Source organism: Cuculus canorus, chromosome Z (genome assembly GCF_017976375.1).
Source record: "Cuculus canorus isolate bCucCan1 chromosome Z, bCucCan1.pri, whole genome shotgun sequence".
Taxonomy (NCBI): domain Eukaryota; kingdom Metazoa; phylum Chordata; class Aves; order Cuculiformes; family Cuculidae; genus Cuculus; species Cuculus canorus.
The window spans coordinates 12,921,114-12,948,595 of record NC_071441.1 but is presented as its reverse complement, the minus strand read 5'-3'; the positions used below and the strand labels follow the sequence as shown (position 1 = coordinate 12,948,595).

The 27,482-nt window shown below is 42.3% G+C and overlaps 1 long non-coding RNA gene across 1 annotated transcript in view; it reads right to left on the bottom strand.

The window, feature by feature from the left end:
• Nucleotides 1–25,907, bottom strand: part of LOC128850384 (uncharacterized) — a 109,126-nt gene extending 83,219 nt beyond the window's left edge. Inside the window, exon 1 of the long non-coding RNA XR_008447746.1 lies at nt 25,861–25,907. This is a non-coding gene — a long non-coding RNA (uncharacterized LOC128850384). The remainder of the gene's footprint in view (nt 1–25,860) is intronic.
• Nucleotides 25,908–27,482: the final 1,575 nt, after the last annotated feature.

Sequence of the window (27,482 nt, the reverse complement as noted above, 5' to 3'; positions counted from 1 at the left end):
CACATTTCTATCAATTCATTAAGCAGATTCTTCTCATTCTCCAGTCCTGACACTTCCACCTGATTTCATGCTCCATTTACATTATTTTAACTGTTTCTGAATCCCTTGGCTGGTAAACATGGTGTGTGGCCATAGGTTTTCCACTGTGAGCAGATCAAAGTTCTCTGTTCATAAGCAACTTGACTTAGGCATGGGATCTCTACCTGGCCGGCAACTTTGGCGGATCCATCCAAGCCCGCATGGTGGAGCTGGCATAGTGTCATGACACAGGTACACAGTGTGGCAGCATGGACATGGGCAGGGACAGCACACAGCCATGCCTGCCCTGGGCCTTTTGCAGCTCCTCCGTGAAGGTATCACAGCTCCATCGTGCCATTACGGATTCAGAAAGGACTCTGCAGTACAGTGCTGTCACTCTTGACAAAGGCTAAACAACAAGTTTGGAGACACACTTTTACACCAGCCTAGGCAAGAAAACAAAGCTACATTCACATGCAGGAATGGCAGGGGTAGCAAGGGCTTGCTGGCTTGCACTGCAAACAGGGGTCTTCTTCTTTCCAGCTATTTGTCAGATTTGTAGAAGTTCAAAGAACCATCTTTTTGGAAAAAGGACAAATGCAACCTGTACTCTCTTTCTCCTGTGTGCATTGTCCTCTCCATGAAAAGCCACGATCACACCTCTCATAATCAGTAACTGTTGTGATCATGTCATTCAATACAGAATCTTCTGGTAACTGGAGGACATAGCTCTGGCTGAACACCTGGGTGTGCCTACCTGACTGAGCTCAACACTGGAGGCTGAAGGTGCGTCCTCACTCACATTCAGTCATTCAGAAGGGAGATCTACTTTGAGAGTCAAGGACCCCTGGAGACTGTATAGTTCAGAAGTCCGATTTCCCTAGGAAACCAAGAGACTTTCCATGCATTTCCAGAGTTTATTTCCATCGGTATTTCAATCGACAGTCACAACAACAGGCCCTGAATAAGAGACTATTTTGTATGTATCAATGACTGTACCTGTTGGGATGTGTATTCATTAGGGCCCTAAATCCATTCTGTGCCCACAGTCCCTCTCTAATCCCAGATGTCTGTCTTTCTTTCTCCTTCAATAGCTTGGAAAAGAGGAGCCCTCCTTTGAGGTTTGTCACGCGGTAGAAGCAGCCAGAGGAGCAGCCAGTAACTAAATTTAGATGTGCAAGAAAAGATTTAGATTCAAAGCACAGATGGAGGTTAATTTCAAAATGCTTTCATTTATGTGTTCAAAGCTATCTCCATAGGATCTACTCTGAGTTTTACTCTATGGCTGAGAAGATTTTCTTCTGTTGCTACTAATTAACATGATAATCAACAGAAACTTTTATACAGTCCTGCAATTAAGCCATTTATATCTGTCTCATCTAGAGATTTCCTGGGGCATGTTTTAGTTCAGATATCGCTCTGGGAGTGAGGTGACATCTCTTCCCACACAATCCCCTCATGTATATCTCCTTTGATAAATCTCTTAGATCCTCTTCGCCTTTCAGTTTCTTGCCTTCATCCCTTGAAATTTCCTTTACATGTCCTCTTTAAGGTGAAATGTTTCCTGAGGCCACTAAAAGCCTTTTGTTGTCAGTTGCTGGAGCAGTATTTTTCACCCTGACAAGGTTTAACGTAGCTCTCCTTGTATTTCAGCTCCCACTGTGGTGAACGCGAAAGCTCCAGTGTCTACGGCAAAGTTGTAAGTGGGGTATGTGGCATACTGAGTAATGAAAGCCTCGTTTACTCAGCTTTGCTTCTTGCTCCCAATTCCTTTCCCCACCTTTCCCCATGGCAGCTTGGAGTTAGGGCTACACAGACTTACTTTAGACCCTATACCCAGACAGAGAGAGCTTCCAACAGGCAATGCTGGCAAAACCAGTCTGTGCTCTGAACACAGATGTGGGAACATCCACTCCATTGAGATGTATCAGCATCAGAATTATTTGTTACTGCCAAAAAAAAAATGACAAGAAGTTTTCAGTGATTGATATCAAGTAGTATCAGCTTCTAAAAGAATATTAAATCAATCTCAATACAGTGTCGGAAGTTGTATCTAGATCTAAGTTGTATCGAGCAGATGCAAATGGCAGAACTCAACTTAGAATTGCCTAATGCTCAAGATGCCTGTGCTTGACAATTTAATCCATAAACGGATTACTGTTACTTGGTATATTCAGAGATGTTTTAACCACAGAAAAGAGAATAGCAAGGACTGCTGTGAAAGCAAGGGGTGCAATTCTAGAAAGCAATACAAATGTTATGTCTGTCTTTGGTCAGCTGTATTTCTGAGTTCTCACCAGACAGTCAAATAAGATGACATTTGTCCTCTGCAAACATATGAATTATAAAGTTCTACAAGCATGAAATGTGCAATTATGGCTAGATTTTGCATACAGAGTCAGGGGAGAGTGATGTGGTTTCCTATGGCTTCCCTTGTGCATTTCTGCCTGAATCAAGCCCTTCCAATTGGGAGACTACTGAGGGCAGAAAGGAGACAATCTATTTTAGTCAAGTAGTAGGTTCTGCCATCATTTCACAGAAAGGAACAGGGAACTGTGACTGAGCTGCTCAGCTAGCAGTCGTGGCCCAAGCAAAAACCCATGTGCCACGACAACCAGCTCCCAAGGGAGTCTCACTCCCAGGGAAGGAGGCAGCCATGGTGGCTCCTCAGCAGCTGGCCTGTGTCACCTTCAATGCATATATTAATAACTACTCATCCTGTCCCAAAACCACAGTTTGCCTTTTAAGAGAGAGTGAAAAAACTAAGCAATGGCATTGACAGAAAAATTATTTAGATAACCTTTTTCAGAGGCAGCTATTTGATCTGTAAGATGGAATATAGTCTGTGAATACAGCAATAGTCCACACTTGTAGGACTTAATCAAAGCCACGCAAAATCTGTGCATTGTGACTGAATCTTGAGAGAGAATGTTTCAGCCCTGCAAAATCGAGGGATCATGGCCGAGTCTCAGAAGACCAGGTTTTGTAATTAAGCAATTTTTAAGTACACACACCCACTGGAGATGGAGTGAAGGCAATGAAAATGATGGCTAAGAGGCAGGAAAGGCCTTCTATGGTGATAACGTCTAGAACAAAAGTGTCTTAAGAGTTAAGTCGAGCAACAATGAAGACAGAATTAATGTAGAGTAATTAATAGATAGTAAAAAGGAAAATAAAGAGATAGAAAGAGGGAGAACTCAGAAAACACTGTTGCATTGAAGCAAACTGATATTTTAAGAGCGGTTACAAAAAAAGTACCCAGTAAACATATATATAGGTACTAATTGAAACATACATATGTATAGATACTAATCTTCAAGACTATAATAATCAAAAAAACAAAGTGCTTGCATTCATTGGCTTGGTTCTCAGAAATGTGTTTCATTGAAAACCACAAAGAAAGAAAAGCTATTCAAATAAGCTCTTCAGAGGGTCCTGCCCTAATAAAAGAAATGTGATAAGATGAGCAAGAGTTTATGACCATTTTGGAATTTTATCTTGATGTTCCAGGCTCACAACAAGTAAAAAGAAATAGCATGCTAGATTAGGCCCAAAGGACTATCCCTTCTAATGACAGCTGTAAGGAGTATGTCTATTTGAAACACCAAATAAGTGGGGGCAAAGGATACCGTGTGACTCAAACACACACTACTTGCTACAAAAAACCCATCTGCATTATTACATTGCAAGCAAGGTCAGACAACTTGTGAAAAACACAACGGAGCCCAAGTTGGGATGCCCAGCCCCAAAAAGTCTGAGACAAATCCCCATTAAGATTCAAAACTGTCAAGTGGCTCCCACATCCATGTTTTCAAGTCAAACCCCATAGTTCTCAACTGAGTTTTGAGAAAAATTGTATTTCATAGTTTGGTCCATTGTTTAGCTGTGGGGGCTCCCCAATGCTGCTGGGAAGCCGAGATCAAAAACATATGCCAAATCCACTGTGTGGGAGCTGCTTGGAAAATTACATATGATGGCAGCAAAACAGCAGCGGCAACCTTTTTTTGTCCACAGGAGCATGAAGCTCACAGTCCTGTGGTGCACAGGTCCCTGGGCACTGGATGTTGTGCTGCAGCTGCCTCCACCACCACGCACTCTGAAGTAACCTCTGCTGTTAGTGCTTCTGCTGTTGCACGAGTCCAGCATGTAAACAATATGGAAGCAATAGGCAGTCCTTTTTATGTCCTAGCTTGCTTACTTTTTGTAACAGTTTTAAAACATCCACTTTTTTTTACCACTGAAGCGCCTGGCTAGTTGTTAGGTTTTTTTTTTTTGCAACTAGCATCACTCATTTTTTGTGTTTTCTTTTAAGGTAAGCTATTATGTTTTTATTGTTGTCTTTATCTTCTACATGTCTACCTAGTTCCCATTGGTGCTGGCTACTCAGTTATAATTTCATACTACTGTGTTGCCAGGTCTACCCTGTGTTATGCTGGTAAACTCTCATTGTCCACCATGCTGCTGTAACCCAGCACACTCTTTACATTTACAAGGGGAAGGTGTAAAGAATGATGTTTTGCAACATTTTTCTTTGCTTCTGGAAACCTGTAAAAATTGCAGAAGGAGAAGCAAAAGTTCTAAGAAGGAGGTGTTGAATGGAGACCCAAGAAGCCTACATGGAGGGGCAGGGCTGCAACACCAAATGCTGTTGCAACATCTCATGACTCTCTTAATGAGAAGTTAGCGTATTTTTGCAAACAAGAGATCATATCTCTGTGTTATTATTAAACACATCACAACTGATACATCCCCATAACACCTTTAGAGATATCAGTCTGTCTACTTTTGGTAATGGAGAGTAGCCAAGCAAATCTCTAATCAGGTCTTTCTCCTGCGTGGTGGAACAACGGGAGGACACACAGGGCTCTGTGCCAGCTGGCAGCTTGTCAATCTAATAATCCCATCCAGCACTTCCCTACAGCATACTGCAGGGTGTTGTAAGGCTTCATTAGCTAAGGCTTTTAAAGCATTTTGAATGCTTGAATAAAAGGGACTGATTTAATGTTAAAGATTTTGAGGGTGGTTTTTTCACCATGCAAAACTTAACAGGTCCAGCCCGGAGAAGTTAGTTCTCACCCTGCCCTCGGCTCTGATAAGGATAGATGTCTACCCTCAGCAATAATAACATCGCTGCCTATATCCGGATTGCCTAGGGTTGCTTGGAAGCAACAGTGGTACATTGGTTTCTTCCACAGCTAAAGGAATATTTCATTGATTCCTTCACAGAAATTTTAATTTTCTCCATTGGCAACACTGTAGCAGCTAAAACTATTTGCAGGACAGTCAAGTTTTTATCAAGATATTTTATTAAACACCATTTAAAACCTTTACAAAGAGTAATTAAAAAATCATTTTAAAAAAAGTAATTTTAAAAAAAGTAACAAAAGGTGGTAAGAAGGCTATATTTTAGCATAAGTAAAAAATGTTGCCATAACTATTAACACAACAATTCACATCAAACAACAATAAGAATTTACTGATGCATTAAATAAATAAATGACAGCCTAAATAAAAACATTTAATCAGCTGCTAGCCTTTGCAAACCTTCCTGCACTTTGTCATCAAGGCTGTACACCCACTGACTATAAGGACCTTTTCTTCCAGAAAATCAGTTCAGAAGAGCAAAGGAAGCAGCCTACTGACTGTGACACTAGCAAATGGTCATTCTGTATCACACCCTCTGAAAAAAAAAAAAAAAACCAAAAAAAAGGAAGCCAGTTTATTTGCCGGACATAGATCTGGAAAATCAAGAGAATTATTCTGGCAGCAAAGAAGAAACATTAGTTTTACTGCCCTTTAAATGTGCTGGAGATTACTACTATAAATTACAGGGGATAGTTTTCTCCTTCATTCTATCAACTTCTGTCCATCCATTTCCTGATAGTAACACTAAAGTCTTTTATTTTCCATAATATAAGAACCTGTAAGCTTAGAAAACCAGGCTTGTTAACAAGATCTTTTTCAGGAAAAAGGGATGACTTGAGCCTGGCTGAACACCCAGTTTGGGCCAGGGAGCTGCAGGAGCAAGGCTACTCCAGGCAGAGCTGCACAAGCAAGGCACAGTGTCACCTGCAGAATGCTGTTTTGAGAAGCAGAGGTGTGGCCAGGTTCCTCTTACCTTGGTCCTCTCCCCTTCTTTGCCTTTTCTCACTCTGGATTAGTAAATTGGCTTAATGACATCTGCCATTAACTGCAAGACCTGATTTTCCTCTCCTCCTTTCAATGCCCGGAACCCTTAAAGGGATCAAAAAGAGTTGAGTCCCAGTGAAGTTTACTGTAGCTGGCATTTCTGCCACCTCTGATATTCCTAACAACTTGCCTGTCTCAGAGGGAAGAAACATCAGTTTGTTCATATTTCTGACCCATACAGACATCTGCAGAGCAGATTCAGCAGACAGGATAATTTCCCAAAAGTACAGTCTGGGATGGGTTAAGTGCAGACTAACTGTAAGGGTGGCCTCATAACCCAGGTTTTGTGACCATCCATGTGGCAGCTGAAAAAACTGCCCACATTGCTTCCCTCCACCTGTCAGGCTGCCTCCTTCTTCCTTATAGACACCCAGACTTTTCCCTTCATTTCACCCCAAACAATTCTATCATGGTTTTATGCAGTACAAGCATGTCAAACAGGGTGGTAATATTTTCATTACTCAATATCTAAATCAGAGAGTCCAGTTAAACTTTCAGGCTTCCTTAATTATAGCCAACTTTGTATAAACGTCTGCTAACAAGTACAAGGCTCACAGGCTTGCAGGAAGTACACCACAAATGATGGGATGGGAGAGTAACCTGGGCTAACAAAATAAACACAGTGGCTCATCTCAACTTGCTAATCCTCTGAATGTTTTCATTCTTGAGTGATTTTGACAAACATTTTTGAAATTCAATCAGAATTCAAGGTTTCATTGGAGTGTTTTACTTTGCAACTACAACAAACCAAGGTTTGAAACATTATTTTTATTCTTACATCTGGTTACTCAAGGAATTCTGTCACCAACATTATACCAATTCTTTCTTCTATAAAGTATAGCTAGCAAGATCTAAGTATGTCAGAAAAATGTAAGCAGTTAGTTTCATATCTCTGAATTTTAGTTTGGCCTTATTTCATTCACTGGAAGGTCTCTTACACATTGGTAGGACTAATTTTGTGGCAGATCAGCCCATCAGAATTTTTTGCATTATATAATCACCATATGTATCAGCCTCCTGGTTCTTCTTCCAGACAAAATCGAGCTGTTCAAATGGAAGAAGAACCTTGTCAATGAATCATAGAAACATGGAATGGTTTGAGTTGGAAGGCACCTTAAAGATCATCTAGTTCCCAGCACCCTGCCATGGGCAGCAACACGTGGGCCTTGAACACTTCAATGGAAGGGACAGCCATAACTTCCCTGGGCAACCTATTCTAGTTTCTCACCACCCTCATTGTGAAGAATTTCTTTGAAATATCTAATCTAAATCTAAAGCCATTCCCCCTCGTCCCGTCACTTCATGACCTTGTAAAAAGTCCCTCCCCAGCTTTCCCGGCCTGTCAGCCTCACCTCTGTGCCTAGGAAGATCATGGAACAGATCCTCATAGAAGACATGCTAAATCACGTGGAGGGCATGGAGGTGATTAATGGCTTCAACAGGGGCAAATCCTGTCTGACCAACTTAGTGTCTTTCTATGATGGGGTAACCGCAGCAGTGGACATGGGTAAACCGATGGATGTGGTCTATCTGGACTTCTGTAAAGCCTTTGACACGGTCCCCTACAACATCTTTATCTCTAAATTGGAGAGATATGGATTTGATGGATGGACAGTATGGTGGATAAGAAACTGGTTGGACTGTCGTATTCAAAGAATAGTGGTCAATGGCTCAAAGTCCAGAGATCCGTGATGAGTGGTGTCTCTCAGCGGTCTGTACTGGAACCAGTGTTGTTTAACATCTTCATCAATTATAGTGAGATTGAGTGCACCCTCAGCAAGTTCGCAGATGACACAAAGCAGAATGGTGCAGTTGCCACACCAGAAGGATGGGATGTCATCCAGAGGGACCTGGACAGACTGGAGAAGTGGGCCTGTGAGAACATAATGAGGCTCAACAAGGCCACGTGCAAGGTCCCACTCCCAGGTGAGGACAATCCCCATTTTCAGTACACAATGGGCAATGATGTGATTGAGAGCTGCCCTGCAGAAAATGACTTGGGGGTGCTGGTCGATAAGAATCTTAACATGAGCCAGCAATTTGTGCTTGCAGACCAGAAGGCCAACCATATCCTGGGCTGTATAAAAAGAAGTGTGGCCAGCAGGGTGAGGGAAGTGATCCTGCCCCTCTATTCCTCTCTTGTTAGACCTCACCTGGAGTATTGTGTCCAGTTCTGGAATCCTCAACATAAGAAGGATATGGAGCTGTTGGAATGGGTCCGGAGGAGGGCTACAAAGATGATCAGAGGGCTGGAGCACCTCCCATATGAAGATAGGCTGAGAGCGTTGGGCTTCTCAGCATGGAGAAAAGAAGGCTCAGAGGAGATCTTATAGCAAACTTCCAGTACCTGAAGGGAGCTCCGGGAATCGTAGAATCATAGGATCATAGAGTAGTTATGGTTGGAAGAGACCTGAAAGATCATCTAGTTCCAACACCCCTACCATGGGCAGGGACATGCCACTAAATCAGGCTCCCCAGGGCTCCATCCAACCTGGCCTTGAAGACCTCCAGGGATGGGGCATCCATGACTTCCCTGGGCAACCTGTTCCAGTGTCTCACCACCCTCATAGTGAAGAAATTCTTCCTTATGACTAATTTAAATGTACCCCTCTCCAGTTTATACCCATTCCCCCTCAACCTATCACTACAATCCATTATGAATAGTCCCTCTCCAGCTTTAGAGAGAGGATGTTGTGGGGGACTGTTTCAAAAGCTTTATAGAAGTCCAGATAGATCACATTCATTGCTTTTTTTTTCTCCACTCCTGTGGTAACCCCATCATAGAAAGCCACCAGGTTGGTCAGGCAGGACTTGCACTTGGTGGAACCAGGCTGGTTGTCTTGAATCACTGTGTTGTCCTCCATGTGCTTTATCGTAGCTTCTAGGAGGATCTGTTCCATGATCTTCCCAGGCACAAGTAAGTAGTTCCCAGGGTCATTTTTCTTACCCTTTTTAAAAATGGGCACAATGTTGCCTTCCAGTCATGACGGACTTCCCCTGACCACCATGACTTTTTAAATATCCTGGAGAGTGGGTTGGCAACCACATGAGCCAGTTTCCTCAGGACTCTGGAATGCATCTCATCAGGTCCATGGACTTATAGATGTACAGGCTACTCAGTCATGAACCTGATCTTCCCCTGCAGTGGGTGGGGCAATAACCCCTGGTTCCCTTCTTTTTCTCCGTTGACCCAGTAGGGGTGAGGAGAAAGGCTGTAAGTGAAGACTGAGGCAGAAATATTGTTAAGTATCTGAGCATTCTCCTTCTCCATTGATATGATGTCACCATTTTCATTCATCAGTTGGTGTGTGTTTTCTTTAGCCTTCCTTTCTGATTAAAACACCTGTATAAACCCTTCTTGTTAGTCTCTACTGCCCTTGCCATTTTCAGCTGCAGCTGTGCCTTGGCCCTACTGACCCCATCACTACACAACCAGGAATTGTCCCTATACTTTTTCCAGTTTACCTGTCCCTGCCTGCACTACCTTCTGCCCCTCTATTCCTCTATTCTGTCTCTCTGTTTCCCTCTTGTGAGATCTTATCTGCAGTATAGTGCCCAGTTCTGCAATCCTCAACATAAGAAGGATATGGAGCTGTTGAACGGGTCTAGAGGAGGGCTACAAAGATGATCAGAGGGCTGGAGCACCTTCTATACAAGGACAGGCTGTGTGAGTCAGGGTTGTTCAGCCTGGAGAAGAAAAGGCTCAGAGGAGACCTTATAGTGACCTTCCAGTACCCGAAAGGGGACCTGCTAGAAACCTGGGGAGGGACTGTTCATAAAGGCTTGTAGTGATAGGACTGGAGGTGATGGGTAGAAACTGGAGAGGGGAAGATTTAGATTAGACATAAGGAAGAATATCTTCACTATGAGGGTGGTGAGGCACTGGCATAGGTTGCCCAGGGAAGTTGTGGGTGTCCCATCCCTGGAGGTCTTCAAGGCCAGGTTGGATGTGGCCATGGGTAGCTTGGTCTTGTGATAGGTGTCCCTGCACATGTGGGGTGGGAGGTTGGAGCCAGATGACTTTTAAAGTCCCTTTCAACCCAAACTGTTCTGTGATTGTATGATTCTGTGATTCTATCGTTCTATGATTCCATGATTCTATGATTCTACCTGGGCTGCTTCCTCTTGGTCTTCAATTTGACCAGCAGGTCTCAATTTAGCCATGCTGGTCTTTTTCCTTCTCTGCCCAATTGTCTGCATCTGGGGACTGAGAACTCTTGTGCTCTCTGGTCTTAAAGATATCTAAACATCTTCAAGTATTTTCCATCTCTGTTCTGCTCACTTGCTTCTGAGGACCATTTCCCAGAGGGTCTGACTAACTCCTTGAAGAGCTGGAAGTCTTCTTTCCTAAAATTTAGGGTTCTGGCTATATTCCTCGCCTGTCCTGTATCTCTCAGGAGCTTGAACTCCACCAGTGCATGATCGCTGCAGCCCAGGCTGTCTCCAATCTTGATGTCACTGATGAGCTCACTTGCACTGGTGACCACCAAGTCCAGTACTGCATACTCTTGGGTAGGGATGTCTATTACCTGGGTTATGCAATTATATTTAATGCATTCTAGGAGTTTCCTGGATTGCCTAAAACTTGTCCTTTACCTTTTCTCAGTTACATGCTGAAGGTCCCCATCAAGGCTGTTTTCTACCCCTGCTTTTGTATTATGTTGTACTTTCTAGCAGCACTGGTAAATAAATTATCAAACTCTTTCATGAGCCTAAAGACTTCATCAAGGTATCCTGAAATCCTGAAGCCTTTTTTTTTTTTCCAACAAGAGGATGCTGTACACTGTACAGACCTAATTAATCTTTTCATTTTGAATCTCTGAAAGTTACTGCCATCTCAGCTCTTAGTAGCTGGTTCCCCTGCACTCAGCTGAGGTTCTTCTGAGTGCACTGACATTTTCACTTTGTAGTACATGCATTCTTTGGAAACCCTTCATTCCTCATTTACAGAGCAATAGTGCATACCTCAGGGGTAGCCTTTTCTGTCTTTCCAGTGGGAATATAAGGCAGATAATGCTATGCTTGCCAAATTTAGGATCAAATGGTCCTATTATTATCTATAACAGAGATGGTTATGGACATGAAGTGCAGTGTTTGCACCTGGTGGAAATGCCTATGTTCCTCAGAGAGTAGGATGCCCACTATGTGTTTTACCCAGACAGTGGGCTGTGGCATATCCACAAGACTGTTCTCTGTGTAAGTAGTGGGAGGAAACACGATGTCCCTCATTGCTCCATGTCCTGACCTATTCCTGTCCCATTTTATAAGTCTCTGTGAAATTAATTGACTTTTCTGCAGCATGCATGATTTTTCACACTTGATAAACATCTGTCAAAGTTACAGAAAAATATATAAGATCATACGCACTGAGCACACGAATGGCAATACACAGCAATATATGGTATCTAATTGTGACATATCCAGCTGTTTCTAACAGCATTGCATGATGTCCTAAGAGAAAGCTGCAGCTACACATGCAATTCTCCCTCTGATGTAACCCGGGTCTGGTCACAGTGGCAGGTAATCTCTGCTGTTATTTTGCCTGTTGGAATGAAGGTATTGACAGCCTAAAAAATTATCAAAATAAAAACAACAAGAAAGCAGTCTTGACAGAGTAAAACCATAGAATCATAGAATCATTCTGTTGGAAAAGACCTTTGAGATCACTGAATCCAGCCACACCTGTCCACTACTAAACCACCTAACTGAGTCCCTTGCCTACCATAAACACCTCCTGGGATGGTGACTCAGCCACCTTCCTGGGCAGCCCTTCCAGTGCCTGATTAACTCTTTCAGTGAGGAAATTTTTCCTGACATCTAATCTGAACCTTCCTGGCACAACTTGAGGCTATTTCCCTTTGTCCTATCACCTATCGCTTGAGAGAAGAGACTAACATCCACCTCTCTACAACCTCCTCAGCCTCTTTTTCTCTAGGCTAAGAAATCCCAGCTTCCTTAGCTGCTCCTCGTAAGACATGTCCTCCAGCCCCTTCACCAGTTTCATGGCCCTTCTCTGGACACTTTTCAGCTCCTCAATGTCTTTCTTCTAGTGATGGGCCCAAGACTGAACACAGTGTTTGAAGTGTGGCCTCACCAATGCCAAATACAGAGGCACAATCGCTTCCCTGGTCCTGCTGGTCACACTGTTGCTGATACAAACCAAGATGCCATTGGCCTTCTTGGCCACCTGGGCACACTGCTGGCTCATGTTCAGTCAGCTGTCAACCAACATCCCCAGGTCCTTCCCCTCCAGGCAGCTTTCTAGCCAGACTTCTCCTAGTCTGTAGCACTGCATGGGCTTTTGTCCCAAATGCAGGACTCTGCATTTGGCCTTGTTGAACCTCATATTGCTGGTCTCAGCCCATCCACCCAGTCCATTCAGATCCCTTTGTAGGCCCTTCCTACCCTCAAGCAGGTCGACATTTCTGCCCAGCATAGTGTCAGCCACGAACTCACTAAAGGTACACTCAATCCCCTCATCCAGACCATTGATAAAGATGTTGAACAGAACTGGACACAGCACTGATCCCTGGGGAACACCACTTGTGACAGGACCCCAACTGGATTTAAATCCAATCACCACGACTCTTTGGGCACAGTCATCCAGCCATTTTTTTACCCAACAGAGGGTGTGCCTGTCCAGGCCAGTGGTAGTCAGTTTCTCAAGTAGAATACTGTGAAAAACAGTGTCAAAGTCTTTACTGAAGTCCATCTACACTATATTCACAGCTTTTCCATAATCTGTTAAGAGGGTAACCTTGTCATAGAAGGAGATCAGTGTAGTTTGGCAGAATCTGCCAAAATAAATAAATAAACCCATGCTGACTTGCCCTAATCACGCAGTTGTCTTGCATGTGCTGTGTGATAGCCTGTTCCATGATCTGCCTTGGCACCAAGGTCAGACTGACAGGCCTGTAGTTCCCTGCATCCTTCCTTTAGCCCTTTCTGTAAATAAGCATAACATTTGCCATCCTCCAGTCAAGTGGAACTTCCCCAGTCCGTTAGGACTGCTGATAGATAATGGAAAGGGATGTGGTCAGCACCTCCACTTGCTCCCTTAATGCACTTGGGTGCATCCCATCTGACCCCATATGCTTACGAATGTCTAATTGGCTGAGCAGGTTTCTAACCATTTCCTCTTGGATCACTGGAGATTTATTCTGCTCTCTCCCCCTGACTTCTGGCTCAGGAGGCTGAGTACCCGGAGAACATCTTACCTTAGTATTAAAGGCTGAGGCAAAGAAGGCATTAAGCACCTCAGCCTTATCCTCATCCTTTGTCACTACTGTTCCCCCTGAGTCCAGTAGAGCATGGAGATTCTCCTTGGCTGTCCTTTTGTTGTTGATAAATTTGTAGAAACCTTTCTTATTATCTTTCACTAATTTGGCCAGTCTAAGTTCTAGTTGGGCTTTAGCCCTTCTGATTTCCTCTCTGCATGTTCTCTCTTCGTTTTTGTAGTAGTTCTGATATGCCTGCAGCTTCTTCCAAAGCTCATAGACTTCCCTCTTTTTTCTGAGTTCCACCCAAACCTCTGCTCAGACAAGATGGATTTCTTCCATGCTGGTTCATTTGTCAGCACACAGGGATGGCATGATTTTGCACTGCCAGGATTTCTTTCTTGAAGATCGTCGAGCCCTCTCAGGCTCCTTTGGCTTTTAGGACTGTCTCCCAGGGAAATGTATCCATCAGCTTTCTCAACAGTCCAAAGTCTGCCCTCTGGAAGTCCAAGGTGGCCATTCTACCTACCCTGCTCCTTACTTCTACTAGAACTGAAGATTCTACCATCTTGTGATCACTGTGCCCCAGGTGTCCTCCGAATGTCACATCTCCACAAGGCCTTCTTTGTTCACAAACAGCAGGTTGAGCAGGGCACCTTCCCTAGCTGGTTCACTCACCAGTTCTGTCAGGAAGTTGTCTTCCACACACTCCAGGAACCTCCTAGACTGTCTTCTTTCTGCTGTATTATACTTTCAGCAGACATCTGGTAAGTTGAAGTCTCCCACAAGAACAAGGGCTAGCAATTATGAGACTCCTCCCAGTTGCTTGTACAGTAACTCATCAGGCTCTTCTTCCTGGCTGGGTGGTCTATAGCAGACTCCCATCACAATGTCTGCTTTATTGGGTGTTCCACTGATTTTCACACGTAGAGACATCAACCGTATGATCACTGTTGTTAAGCTCAAGGTGATCAAAACTCTCTCCAACATAGAGGGCTACCCCATTGCCTCTCTTTCCTCACCTATCCCATCTGAAGAGTTTACAGCCAACCATAGAAGACTCCCATCACAGTACCTGCCCTATTGGGCATTCCACCGATTTTTACCCATAGATACTCAACATTCTCACCACCATCATTGAGCTCAAGACAATCAAAACACTCTCTAGCCTAGAGAGCTACCCCACCATCTCTCCTTCCTTGCCCATCCCACCTGAAGAGTTTAAATCCGACCATGGCAGCAATCCAGTTACGTGCATTGTCCCACTACATTTCCATGATGGCAATTATACCATAGTTTTCTTGCTGTATAAAACCTATACCGTTTCCCAGTGCCTTTGGCATCTCTTAAATCACCCACAGAGGAAGAACTTTTTCTTATTTGGCATGGCCTAATGGTGCCCCCAGAAATGAACTGGTTAACCTAAGGATAGGAAACATAATATGTAATATTGAGCTGCGTAAGTACCAACTAAGTCTTGTAAGAGATTTCATGTGGGTTTTTGTCACTATTGTTCAAGTTTTGCTGAAAGATGTCTGACTTACCTACGTGGTCTTATAAAATTTACATTTACACAGCTTCATCCATGCTTGATCCTTGTCAAATACCCTAACAAAACAATTCTTCACAGAGATGGAGAGAGGCAGTTTTATACTGACATAGAAAATAATCAATCTGTAGAAACGAACTGAAAAAAATGAAGCAAAAATTTAAATCCATTAGGTCTGTTATGTCCATAATGCTTCAAATAGAAGAGAAATCAATGCAGTCTCCTAAAACTGCTTGGATTCCAAGTCACACAGAATCACAGAATCACTAGGCTGGAAAGGACCCATTGGATCATAGGGTGCAACCATTCCTAACACTCCCTAAACCATGTCCCTCAGCACTTCATCCACCCGTTCCTTAAACACCTCCAGGGAAGGCAACTCAACCACCTCCCTGGGCAGCCTCTGCCAGTGCCCAACGACTCTTTCTGTGAAGAATTTTTTTCTGATATCCAACCTGAACCTCCCCTGGCGGAGCTTCAGGCCATTCCCTCTTGTCCTGTCCCCTGTCACTTGGGAGAAGAGGCCAGCTCCCTCCTCTCCACAACCTCCTTTTAGGTAGTTGTAGAGAGTAATAAGGTCTCCCCTCAGCCTCCTCTTCTCCAGGCTAAACAACCCCAGCTCTCTCAGCCGCTCCTCATAAGACTTGTTCTCCAGCCCCCTCACCAGCTTCATTGCTCTTCTCTGGACACACTCCAGAGCCTCAACATCCTTCTTGTGGTGAGGGGCCCAGAACTGAACACAGTATTCGAGATGCGGTCTCACCAGTGCCGAGTACAGAGGGAGAATAACCTCCCTGGAAGTCCTGTCAGTGGAGAGAGAAATTTTAGTAAGGAAAGTAAACAATCATGTAAGAAAAGGAGAATCTCCGCTAAGATGCAATTTTCCCCCGTAGTCTCCTTTAGTTGCCTGAAGAGGCTTTGCTGTACAGCTCCCCGCTGTAACCTGTCAGTAAGCTTAAACTACCTCCTAGAACAATGTCCTGAATAAATGAACTTCTAAATTAAATCATCGTGATGGACAGGTAGACACACATGCCAAGGAAGAATTACAAATATCTTCATAAAATTTATGTTTCCCATTGTGGGAATTCCTTGACATTTCAAGGTTTTATTCCATTAGCACTGCATCAGAAATGTGAATCTTGGTAGCTCTCTCTCCTTTACAGTGAAAAAAACCAATTATTTCATATCAAATTATGTAGTCAATTATTTTTTCTGTGAAACTTGCAAAATACTACTGCCAACTTCATTTACACCCATACAGGTAATAGTAGTAATTTCCTTTAAATATTTATCATCTTATGGTAAATTAGGTAACCTCCATCTACAAAAAGCGCCAAATTCATGTTCAAGAGCTGATGTATGTGATACTTATAGAAATGTATAATGTAGATAAAGGCATGAGTCCAAAATGTACTCAATGAATTAATGATTGCAAAGCACATAAAATGCTTCAAGAATTTGTCTAACCTCCATATTGTGAAGGATAGAAAAGCTAAAGAACTCTAAGCACTCTCCCTACTAAGAGAGGAAGACCTTTTCAACCTAGGATTTTTTTTGTTTAAATATTTTAGCATATTTATCAAATGTTAAACTATCAACCACTAGTCAGTAATTCATTAAATTGGCTAATGCACTTAACTGCTAAAATAGCTGTGGCAGACTCCTTATCCTGAGCATTAAAGCTCTGTCATTAAAACGAAAAGACTGCTCAATTCTGGTGCATTAGAAGCCCAGAAGACTCCAGGTTCCTTCCCGATGAAAAGTGTATGAAGCTATTAGAGTCTAATCCAATTATTTTATACTTAATTAAAAAAATCTTGCAAGTGAGGTGCCCATATAATCACAACATGTAGGGGCTCAATCTATGTGATGAAACAAAAAATTCTTGCAACAAAACAGGGGAGCAGTAAAATAACCTCTCACTGCTCCTAAACCCCATTTTCAGGCACAAATATGGTCATTTTTGTTTAGTTGAGGAGCAGACATAATGAGAGACACCACCAGAGCAAGTGCTTTTCCCAAGGTGAACCGCTGCCTGGTGAGGATATCACAGCATCAGCTGCCACAGAATGAGCATAACATGCCTGTTCAAAAGCAAAGTGCGCTCTGTCATAGTCACATTAGAGTTTGGCATGAAATGGAAACACTTATACTTTCATGTGACAGAATTTAGAAGAAAAAAAGAGTTATACAGTTCTGAAATAGAAAGGCAAGCTGCCTGAAGTTTTCTTTTTCTTTCTAGTTTAGGCAATGAACCTTTATGACCCCTTTCTTCCCCTAAATCACTTATTCTCAATCGGTTCCAGGAATTCATTTGTGAGGAGGGAAGATTGCTGTGCTTTTGGGTTAAGAGCCTCCTGATATCTCAGGGACATTTAAGACCAGTTCATTACATTTTATATTACTTTTTTTGTGAACTTTTTTAAGCACCTGGGTAGAACATGTTGTATGTGGCTGGAGTGTTCTTTTGCCGACCTCCTTCAGAGCTGTATCTTCTTGGGAAGCCTGGTTAGTGTAAGGGTGTGCTTGGATAATTACCGCTTTGATGAAAAGACGGTTTTCAGAAATAGCTTCTTCTCATTAGTTTTCCCATTAACAACGATATAAAGTTGCCTCCTGGTTTCTGGTGTTCTTTCAGGCGCCAAGTTCAATTAGATATGTACCTCTGAAAAATGAGGAAATTATAAGCTCGAACTATGAAATAGCTGCAGAAGTCTTAAGCCATCCATTTTTTTACCAATGGCCCATATCTAGCAATGGAGATTCCAATCACACTGTTTTCAAATCAGCTGGATCGTGTTCTGTAGCCAGAGTGGAAGATCTCTTTGCATCAGTAAGGCTGATTGGTACACAAATACTAGAAAAAGTCTCCAACTTCTAAGTAGAACATATTCAAGTGTAACTCCATCAGCATTATTTGCCAGATTTTTTTCATGATTTTATCAAAAAATTGCTAGAGCCTAAAAGTACAAGGAATACCAGTCAGCATGATTTCATGGATAATACGTATTTTAAGCACACCTTCTTTTATTTTAAAAAATATATATTTTTAACTAGTCTGTGTTGAGGAAAATAATTTTCTTACTAACCAAATATTTTCACTAAAAAGCTTGCATTGTCTGGAATTAGTGAGTTCTTTCTATGGATCTGAAAGTGGATCACTGATAACTCTCCAAACTCTGATGATAAAGAGGAGATATGAAGAAGCAGGGCTATAAGAAAAGAAATATTCCCAAGAAAACATCCTTAATCCTATGTTAGTTGATGCTACCAGCGATCCAGGTGATCAGAATGGCAGAATAAAATTCTTGCCAAGTAAATATGCTAGTTTCAGAAAGACTCATGGGATGTCAATTAACAAGAATTGGTTGGTCTTTTGGACTGACCTGAACCACCTTGGTAAATCGTCTCCATGTAAGGACAGCATTGCACTGCATCGCATTGAGAAAAGTTATGAAAGAGATTGTCTGATGCTTATGCATCCAGTGAGATGTTTCCAGGAAGAACAAAGAGAAGGCAAAGTAGAAGGGTTAACCTAGGTTTAGAATTCACAGGTGGGAGCTGGATATAGATAAATGAATCCTTGCAATAAGATATTGCTTCACAGCAGTGGAGGTAAGAAAAAGGTAGAGGGGACTACTACAGGAATCAGTCAAGTTCCTGTCATTTAGTCTTTAAAATTAGATTCCCTGGTTTTCTAGAGGATTTGCATGCTCTAACTCTCTTCTGGAAAAATCAAACAGCCTCAATACAAAGCAGGTCAAGATTAGATGGCCTTAGTTGTTCCTCAGGGCCTTGCAGCCTATGAATAATTTACTGACAAGTAAGATGTTAAGTTTACAACATGACAGAGAAGAAAAAAGCCAGCTCGGCTTTGGGCAGTACCTGTAGAATGAACAGTCTGGCTTTAGACATCTATGAACACCAGCTCAGGCCACCACCTCTCCAAAAAGATTCTTGCTGAAATAGAGTCCAGAGAGGAACAACAAAAACCGTCTCCTGTCAAAGAAAGACATTTTCATAGAATTATAGTGAAGTAGAACAGTTGGAAAGGAATTTAAAGACCACCTTGTTCCAACTCTCCTGCCATGGGCAAGGACACCTTCCACTAGACCACATTTCTCAAAGCCTCATCCAACCGGGCCTTGAACACCCCTCCAGGGTGGAGCATTCAAGACTTCTGTGTGGGACAGTGTCAAATGCTATGTACAAGTCCACGTAGATGTTATAAGTTGCTCTCTCCTTATCCACCAATTCCATAGACCCATCATGGAAGGCCACCAAATATGTCCAGCACATTTTACCCTTAGTGAAGCCATGTTAGCTGTCACAAATCACCTCCTTATTTAACTTGTGCCTCAACAGTTTCCATGAGGATCTGCTCCATGATCTTTCCAGGCACAGAGGTGAGACTGACTGACCTTCTCAGGCCTTCCTTGTTCCCTTTTTAAAAAGGGGAAGTTATGTTTCACCTTTTCCAATCAGTGGGAACTTCATCAGACTGCCATGACTTCTCAAATATGATGGATAATGGCTTAGCAACTTCATCTACCATTTCCATTAGGATCCACAGATGCATTTCATCAGGTCCCACGGACTTGTGCACATTCGGGTTCCTTAAACAGTCTCAGACCTGATCCTTTCCTGTAGCAGGCAGTTCTTCAATTTCCTTGTCCCAGCCTTTGCCTCCTGCAACCTGGGTGATGTGGCTTGAGCCCTTGCCAGTGAAGACTGAGATAAAAAAGCCATCAAATACCTCAGCCTTCTCCATATCCTGGGTAACCATGTCTTTCATTTCCTTCCAGAGAGGGCCCACACTCTCCCTAGTCAGCCTTTTATCACTGACATACCTATAGAAGCTTTTCTTGTTGTTAAGGGAGTCTTTTGTTCTGAGAAAACTGGTTTGTTCAGCCTTGAGAGGAGAAGGCTTAGGGGAGACCTCACTACCACATACCAGTACATGAAGGGTGTCTACCAAGAGGATGGAGATTCTCTTTTTACAAGGAGTTGCATGAAAAAGACAAGGGATAATGGGTGTAAATTGCTCCTGAGGAGAACATGATTGCATTCCAGAAGAAAATTTTTCACCATGAAAACAGTTAAACATTGGAATAAATCTTTCCAGGATGTGGTAGATTTCTCTACACTGGACATCTTCCTTGTTGGCGAGAGCAAGATCCAGCATAACACCACTCCTTGTTGGCTCTTCTGTCACTTGGATAAGGAAGTTATCCTCAGTGCACTCTAGGAACCTCCTGGATTGCTTGTGCCCTGTCGTGTTGTCCATCAAACAGATACCAGGGTAGCTGAAATCCTCACTGAGAACCAGGGCTTGTGAACCCAAGGCTGCACCTGCCTGTTTATAGAGGGCCTCATCTGCTTGTTCTTCCTTGTCCTGTGGCTTGTAGCAGACCTCTGCTGTAGTGCCTCCTGTCCCTGCCCTCCGTCTAATCCTGACTCATATGCACTTCATCCATCCTCACGTGGATCTCCACGCATTCCAGCTGGTCATTGACACAGAGAGAAACAACTCCTCCTCATTTCCCCTGTCTGCTCTTCCTAAAAAGCCTTTATCCCTTCATCCCAACATTCCAGTCATAGGATCCATCCCTTCATGTCTTCATAATGCCAGTAACATCATAGCCCTGCAGGCATATGCACTCTAACTCCTCCTGTTTACTGCCCATGCTACTTGCGGCAGAAATTTTTGAGTAGAAATTGTGGTGCATGACCAGATAGGACGTGGTGCTGCTGTAATATCCTAGAGAGGTCAGTACTAAGGTGATGCAGCAGTGTTTTAAGCACTTTAGCTACAAGAAATTCACTGCAATTAGAAAAGCATTGTGTTAGAGACTTGCAGGTTTTAGTATGGACTTGTGAAACTGCTTTAAAACATGACAGGAAAAGAAGTCCTGCATTTTAAGGTCATGACCCCAATGGTTAACGAGATTTTGTCTTTAACTTCCTTTATAAATGCACCATTTACAGCATCTCTGAAGCCCCTGGATTTCAGCAGTGTTTTGTGCTCCCAGCAGCAGACTGATAATCATGGAGCCGAGCACGGAGCTTCCTCCCATCCTGCAACATGCACTGCACATTACACTAGGTGATACTTATGACCACAGATATAGCCCCTGGATCCTCCTGCTTTTTGATACTGGAAATGCAAAGTGAGCTTATTTCCTCTCCGCAGCCCCTAACAAATCAAATCTCTGAGGATAAATGACACTCGAGGCAGAGCAGGACTCTTTGAATGAGTTCAAATTCGAAGTGTAAAAAAGAAAAATAGAGGATGATGTGCTACTGAAAGGGAAGGATGGAAACACAGTATATGAACCTCAAATGAAAATTAAAAACTAATCTTACTACAAGGAGGCCATAGATAGAACATTCCATCCCCCTTTTTTTGTGTTATGATCAGTCAAGCAAGCATAAAAATGACCTTTCTTATACACACGTTTTCACAAATCTGTTTCAAGCAGATGTTTATTTTATCTGACTTGATCTCAGCTGACCTTCAGCACAGATGACATCAGGTGTTTTCTATTTAAGGACTGTACTCTGAAAAGTTAAGCATGGGCAGTACAGCAAGCATCTGTGTGCAAGCACTTCAGCTTCTGCATCCCTGGGATCGTTCAGTGCTTCATGACTTTAGCAGAGGCTGCTGGTGAGCAGGAAGGCTGCATGTTCTTAGCTGCTGTTTGATGTGTATTGTCTGAGGGTCTTGTGTTGGTCTTAGGCCCCTAACAAACAGTATCAGAGGTGCCCTCTGACAGCTTGTTGATGTGGCCTTCTAGTGGTGGTACCACACAAGCCCTTGAGCCATCCCTTCTTCCTACTAGAGCAAGGTTTTCTCAGCATCAAAAAGGAGTTAAAACCAAGAGTGTTTCCTTACTTTCAGTCCCACTGCAACAGACTCTGGACACCTTTCCCACTATGTTTTGTCTGGAGTTCAAATGCAGAGAAAGCTGTTTGCAGAAAGTAGAAGAATAAAAGGCCACGTCTTGCTATTTATATTAGCTAGTACAATGTATGAGACCACCTGAAACGGGAAGCCAAGTGTTTGGAAAATGAGAATGATGGGCCAACTGAAGAAGAAAACATAAATTCCTAAAATCATTAGGATCTCGATGAAATACATGAAATTTACCATAGTTATCGCAGTGAACTACTTCTTCTTTTGTATTTCCAAAGACCTTGACTATGTCTTACTGTTACTGTCCCTGTAGAGCTGCAGCAGTCGCAGTGACAAAATACCAGCAAGCAGAAAAGTAGAATGAAAGAGAGGCTTTACTGACTTCTATTGAGTAGAAGAAGAGTCGTAGAGAGACATCTGCCAGTTCTAATCTGCTTATTAGCCAGGGTTTTAACTTTGAGGAGATTTCTTAGTCTGGACAGGCAGAGGAAGGAAAGTGACAAATTAAAAGATGTCTGTTCGCTCAGCTGCTTTGCTATAAATCTAAAGGATTTAACTGGAGGAACACATTTGGACTTTGATTTTTCCAGTATAAGTAACTTTATTTGGTTGTGGAAAATTACAGACCACAATTCACTGAGCAGACAAATTTCCTACTACATGTCATTGGAGATTGTAGAGTTCTTTTCAAATGTTCATAGCCCTCTGAAGTTTTCCAGCCACAGTCCACATCTTCATATAATGAGTCATATACTGCTGCTGTATCTGAGAACCCATAGGCAAAACTGAGCACAGACTAATATGTCCAGAGCCAGCCTGAATGCTTGCTAAGAAGGAGTGTATACACATAAAGATAGATACAAAATCAAGGAACAAAAATAACTCTGAAAAGACATCACCACTGTCCCCAAGAGGTAGTTGGCTCTTAAAAAAAAACATCTTTTCAGCAGTATATTACAGGATTTAATTACATTACTGTGGATGACAGGAAATCATCCTCCTTCATCCATATGTGGATTACTGAAGGACTGCTAGAGAGCTGATTGTATTATAGCATTAAAACTGCTTTATGCCCATTAATGAACCTTGTTTTAAGAGAATAAAAAGAAACACCTTTGATTGTACAGAGAAAAAAAAGCATCAATATTGAAAGAGACTAAGCACTAAGGAGAACTCACATGTCCCTGTTGTTCTGTTGAACTGGGGGGGAAGGAAGCACAGAAACTATGTATATGTGACACAGTCTTAACAAATTCTTTGCAAACAGTCTAAATGTTTTTCACATAATTTCTGTAACATTTTTTTGGCTTGCAACATGCCACTGCATTTACCAGTTCTATAAAGGAACTGTATACTTTAACATCAACTACTAGATGTGAAAATAACTGGGGCGCCTGCATAATAGTTGCTGCAGTCCAGGGGGAAAAAATTCCTTTTTTTCTTTTTTTGTTGTGCACACAATATGGACCAGAAGGGCTATTCATGTTTAAATTCTATAATATTGTGACAGGGTGTTAGTGTTTCAGTGTTCCAGAGTACTTTCTCCTAGTTTGTTAAGGATACTTATTTATTTCCTGTGTTTTTTCCTGTATTTTGCAGACAACTTAATTCTTAGGCAGATGTACCTTGATGCAAGCCCAGGGGCAAATTTCTTCTGATCCACACTAATTCATGAGCCAGATGTAACAGCCACTTGGTTAGGAGCTGCGTCCCACATTCAGCAGGTCAAGCTGCGAGATGGAAGGTCCCTTTTGACCTGACCTTGAAGGTGTGATTAATGCAGCCCTCATGGTACTCATAGATCAATTCAGCTTCAGCTGAAAATACTTATTACTCATAGCTTGCAAGGAGTACCTCTAAACCCCAAAATACACTTAAAAACAAGGCTAGTGCCACAGACTTGTTTCACAAAGAGCTGTCACATGCTAGTAATTTCATCCACCAACACTGCTATCCATGTGCAGCTGCTTATAACTTAGAGGTAAGAAGTGGCTTATTTCAGGCTCCCAGAGTAACATCCCATTCCCTAGAAGTGTTACTTGCTGTGCAGCTTATTTCCTGAATGAAACCAATGTGCTGACCTGTGGCATGTACGTGACTATTTCCACTCACCCTCTTGAGCATGTAACATCCAGCAAAAGTCCAGAGTTTAAATTCCATTAAGAAGTTTACTCCAGAAGTGTGATCATTTAATAGGATCATGAAATTGCTTAAAATACACACTGAACTTTAGCATTAGAGAGCAAGGATTTTTTTATACAGACAGGTTTTTGTTATGTTTTGTAATTTACTAAAACTTTTAGAGAAGAATTATAAATCTGTCTCTACACAATCTAATAAAGCAATTTTAATCTTCATTTTTAAAAAAATCAGATTTATCAACAATGCTTGCTGGAAGTATCAGAGCACAGAATTAATTACATGTCTAGCTGCTGTGCCCAGAAAATAGGACAGTAATCCCTGGTAATCCCTAGGTATTTAAGATTACCACGGAATAACACTAGAAATAGCTTAGCCAATGATTTAAGAATGCTTCAGACTGTAATTATGTGCAGATAAAGGTCACCGGGTAGAATATTCTTGGTGCAGTTTAGAGTTCATAAAACAGTAAGGGTCTTATTATAAAGTATTTTAATTCCATTCTGCATATTTGAAGTGGAAAAGTAGCAGCACAGCAGCACAACTTAATTTCTAGGTAATTGGTACACCTCAAACAGGATTTTTCCACTAAAAAATAAGATATGCAGGCAGTATGTGACACAAGGATCAAGAAGAGAAGAAAAAAGAAAGTGAGAGTTTGGAAAGCTCAGAGGCAGAAGGACGTCTCAACCTATACAGTAAAAGAAGAAGGCAGAGACTTTTGCCAGACCACGAGGAAATTTCTTTGTGCTCATCCTCCCTACATGTTTTCTCCTCTTACCTTGAGCTTTTCCCTCCTGCATCATGTACCAACTGAAGAAGCTCCCTCTGGAAAACAAGTTCAAAAGAGCTGCTCTCTCCCTTTGCGAAACTGAGGCTTGTCTCATTATTAAGAAAATAGTTGGAGTTACTGGGATTTTGTTTCTTTGCTGACACCAGATTCATGCAAAGGCTAATCTGTGTGCAGACCCTATATCCCCAGCTCAGAGACAGAGACAAGGCTGTTGCCTTTGCCTGCCATGCTCCTGCAAAGCATTACTGCTTCAAACCAAGCAGGATCCCTGGCCCAATTCCTGTGCACAGCCTGCCCGGGCTGCGGCATTTTGGTGCCCCTCTAATGGGGCACATCTATGAGATAGCAACAGTTTATGCTAGATAACACATGGCAGCGTACCCATTTTTGCTTGCCTTTACGGAGTAGTGCTCACTGCGGGCTGTACACCCCTGCTGCAGGCTGGAAGGTGCTCTCAGTGCCAAGTGGCCGCTCACTCCCTTCCCAACACTTTTTTAACAAAAATCTGCACTGTTTTAACAAAAATCCCACACTAGCATGCAAAGACGGGATTTCTCATGCTAACAAAAACCTCTGCGCTCATAGTTAGTGAGCATGCTCTGGGGCTTCAGCAGGGTCCTATTAAGGTCAGCCAACCCTCCGAGTAGCTGGCACCCCAGCACTGGGGCTAACTGACTGTGCACACACCCTGAAAAGACTGCAAAGGGAAGATGAGCAACACACAGACAGTTTGCAGTCTGGAAGTCCCCCACTAATGTTAGCCTCTTCCTCCCCCTCCTCCCATAATCACCGCCCAGGAACCAGAAAAAAGGCCTGTTTGCGAACTACTCATGAACTGAAAAAAGGGTAAAAATATCAGTCATGAATCAGCTAAACAAGGTTTAATTATCAGAAAACACCTACTGTCGCTGTGATCAAGATTTGGAACAAAGCTGTAATTACAGAATTAGCTTTCATTCCCGAAAGACTAATGAATCAGGGAACTGGCATGTAAAGTTATAGTCTTTTATTAAGAAACACAAAAACAATGGCATACCAAATTCGCATTTTTTTCAGGTCATTGGAGTTTCATGAACACCCAGAATTCCTCTGGCAAAAAAATAGAGCAACCTGGAAATAAGGAAAATAATTCATTATAGTAGAGAAAGTACATCTGAACTATATTTTATCAGGAAGTCAAAACTGACAATCAAATAAAAATGCTTTGAATAGTCATTATGGTAGAACAGATGTTCTCCTGCCACATTTCACTTCAAGTTGCTCTAAAATACATAATTAAATAAGAAGCTGTAGCAGCAGGCTAGAGACCTTACTGTTAAACTTAGGCTCACAGATCTTTCCTCTCTAGCTTTATTCATAAACCCATTATTGCTGGGCCATATTTCCTGGATACTGAACCTGGTGAATGCTATTTTAGTAGAAATGTGTTTTGCAGAAAGGCAAACTCCACAGCCCTAGCAGTGGCTTTTTTTTCAAGCCCTCTGCGCTGCATACCATTAGCATTTCATACAATTGGACTGAGAAGTTCAAAATGAGGGCAAATGTGCAGTTCTCAGAAGATCAACTAATCCAACAGCTTGGAGAGAGTAAGTGCTCCAAGAAATCGCTTTAAAAAATGTTGCAAGTGCTGAGTCAAACTTTACGTACAGAATCTGTTAACGTGTTTCACAGAAAATGTATGTCTGTGCCTATAAAACCTTGCTTTTTGTTCACAAGAACTATTAAGGTGGGGTTTTTTAAGTGGAACTTCAGAGGTCAGATCTCCACAGCCCTTCTGAAAGCAACTGAGAGTCTGATGCTGTTATTTGCTTAGGTGTCATATGATTAATTGATTTTGTTGGTTTGCTGTCTTAACTCAAAAAAAAAAAGAAAACCAAGAAACACCAAAAAACAAACAACCACAAAACACGAATCCCTAAGCAAAGCAAGAAGTGGGACGATGTAACAGGGAATCGACAGCAACATTTCCAATGGTCCAAGTTAAAAGCTACTTTTTTAAAATTAAACACAAGCAAATATCACAGCCAAGGGCTGCTTGCATGACTACCATTATATTTCATCCTTTTTCATACAAACCCTTCACTTCAAAACTGTTTAACAACACTGCAGTCACTTTCAAACTTGCACAAATTGACCCCAAATGTATTTATTTTGCCATCAAATCATGCACATGGCAAAATTTGAACCATCTTGCTTGAGGCCCTTTGGGAACCACCACACCAAGTTCTGTCCCTATGTAAATATTGCCTTCAAACACTGCCTCAGGATAGTGCCTATTTCTTTTACTTAGACTCTCAAAAATGTCTGTCTGACAGAGCAGACTTTTACCCTTCGATGCTAGCAGAGTTTTAAGCATGTAAACCTCTCTGAGAAGTAAACCTCTGTCCTAAAAATAACCCATGAAGGTTTGATATCCCATCCCTTTGCACAAAACCCAAAAGGAGGGTGCAGCCTACTATGGCCTGGTGGAGGGAGAAAGGGGGCAGGCAGTTCCTCCCAAGGCATTACACACCCTGGACTTGTGCTCCACAATCCAGTAAGTGTTGAGTTCATCCATTTCTACTAGAAATGATAGATAAATTTGTAGTTGCACCTTCATTCACCTGAGATGACACGGCTCCTTGCCCCATACTCAATCAGGACCAATAAATGGAAAAC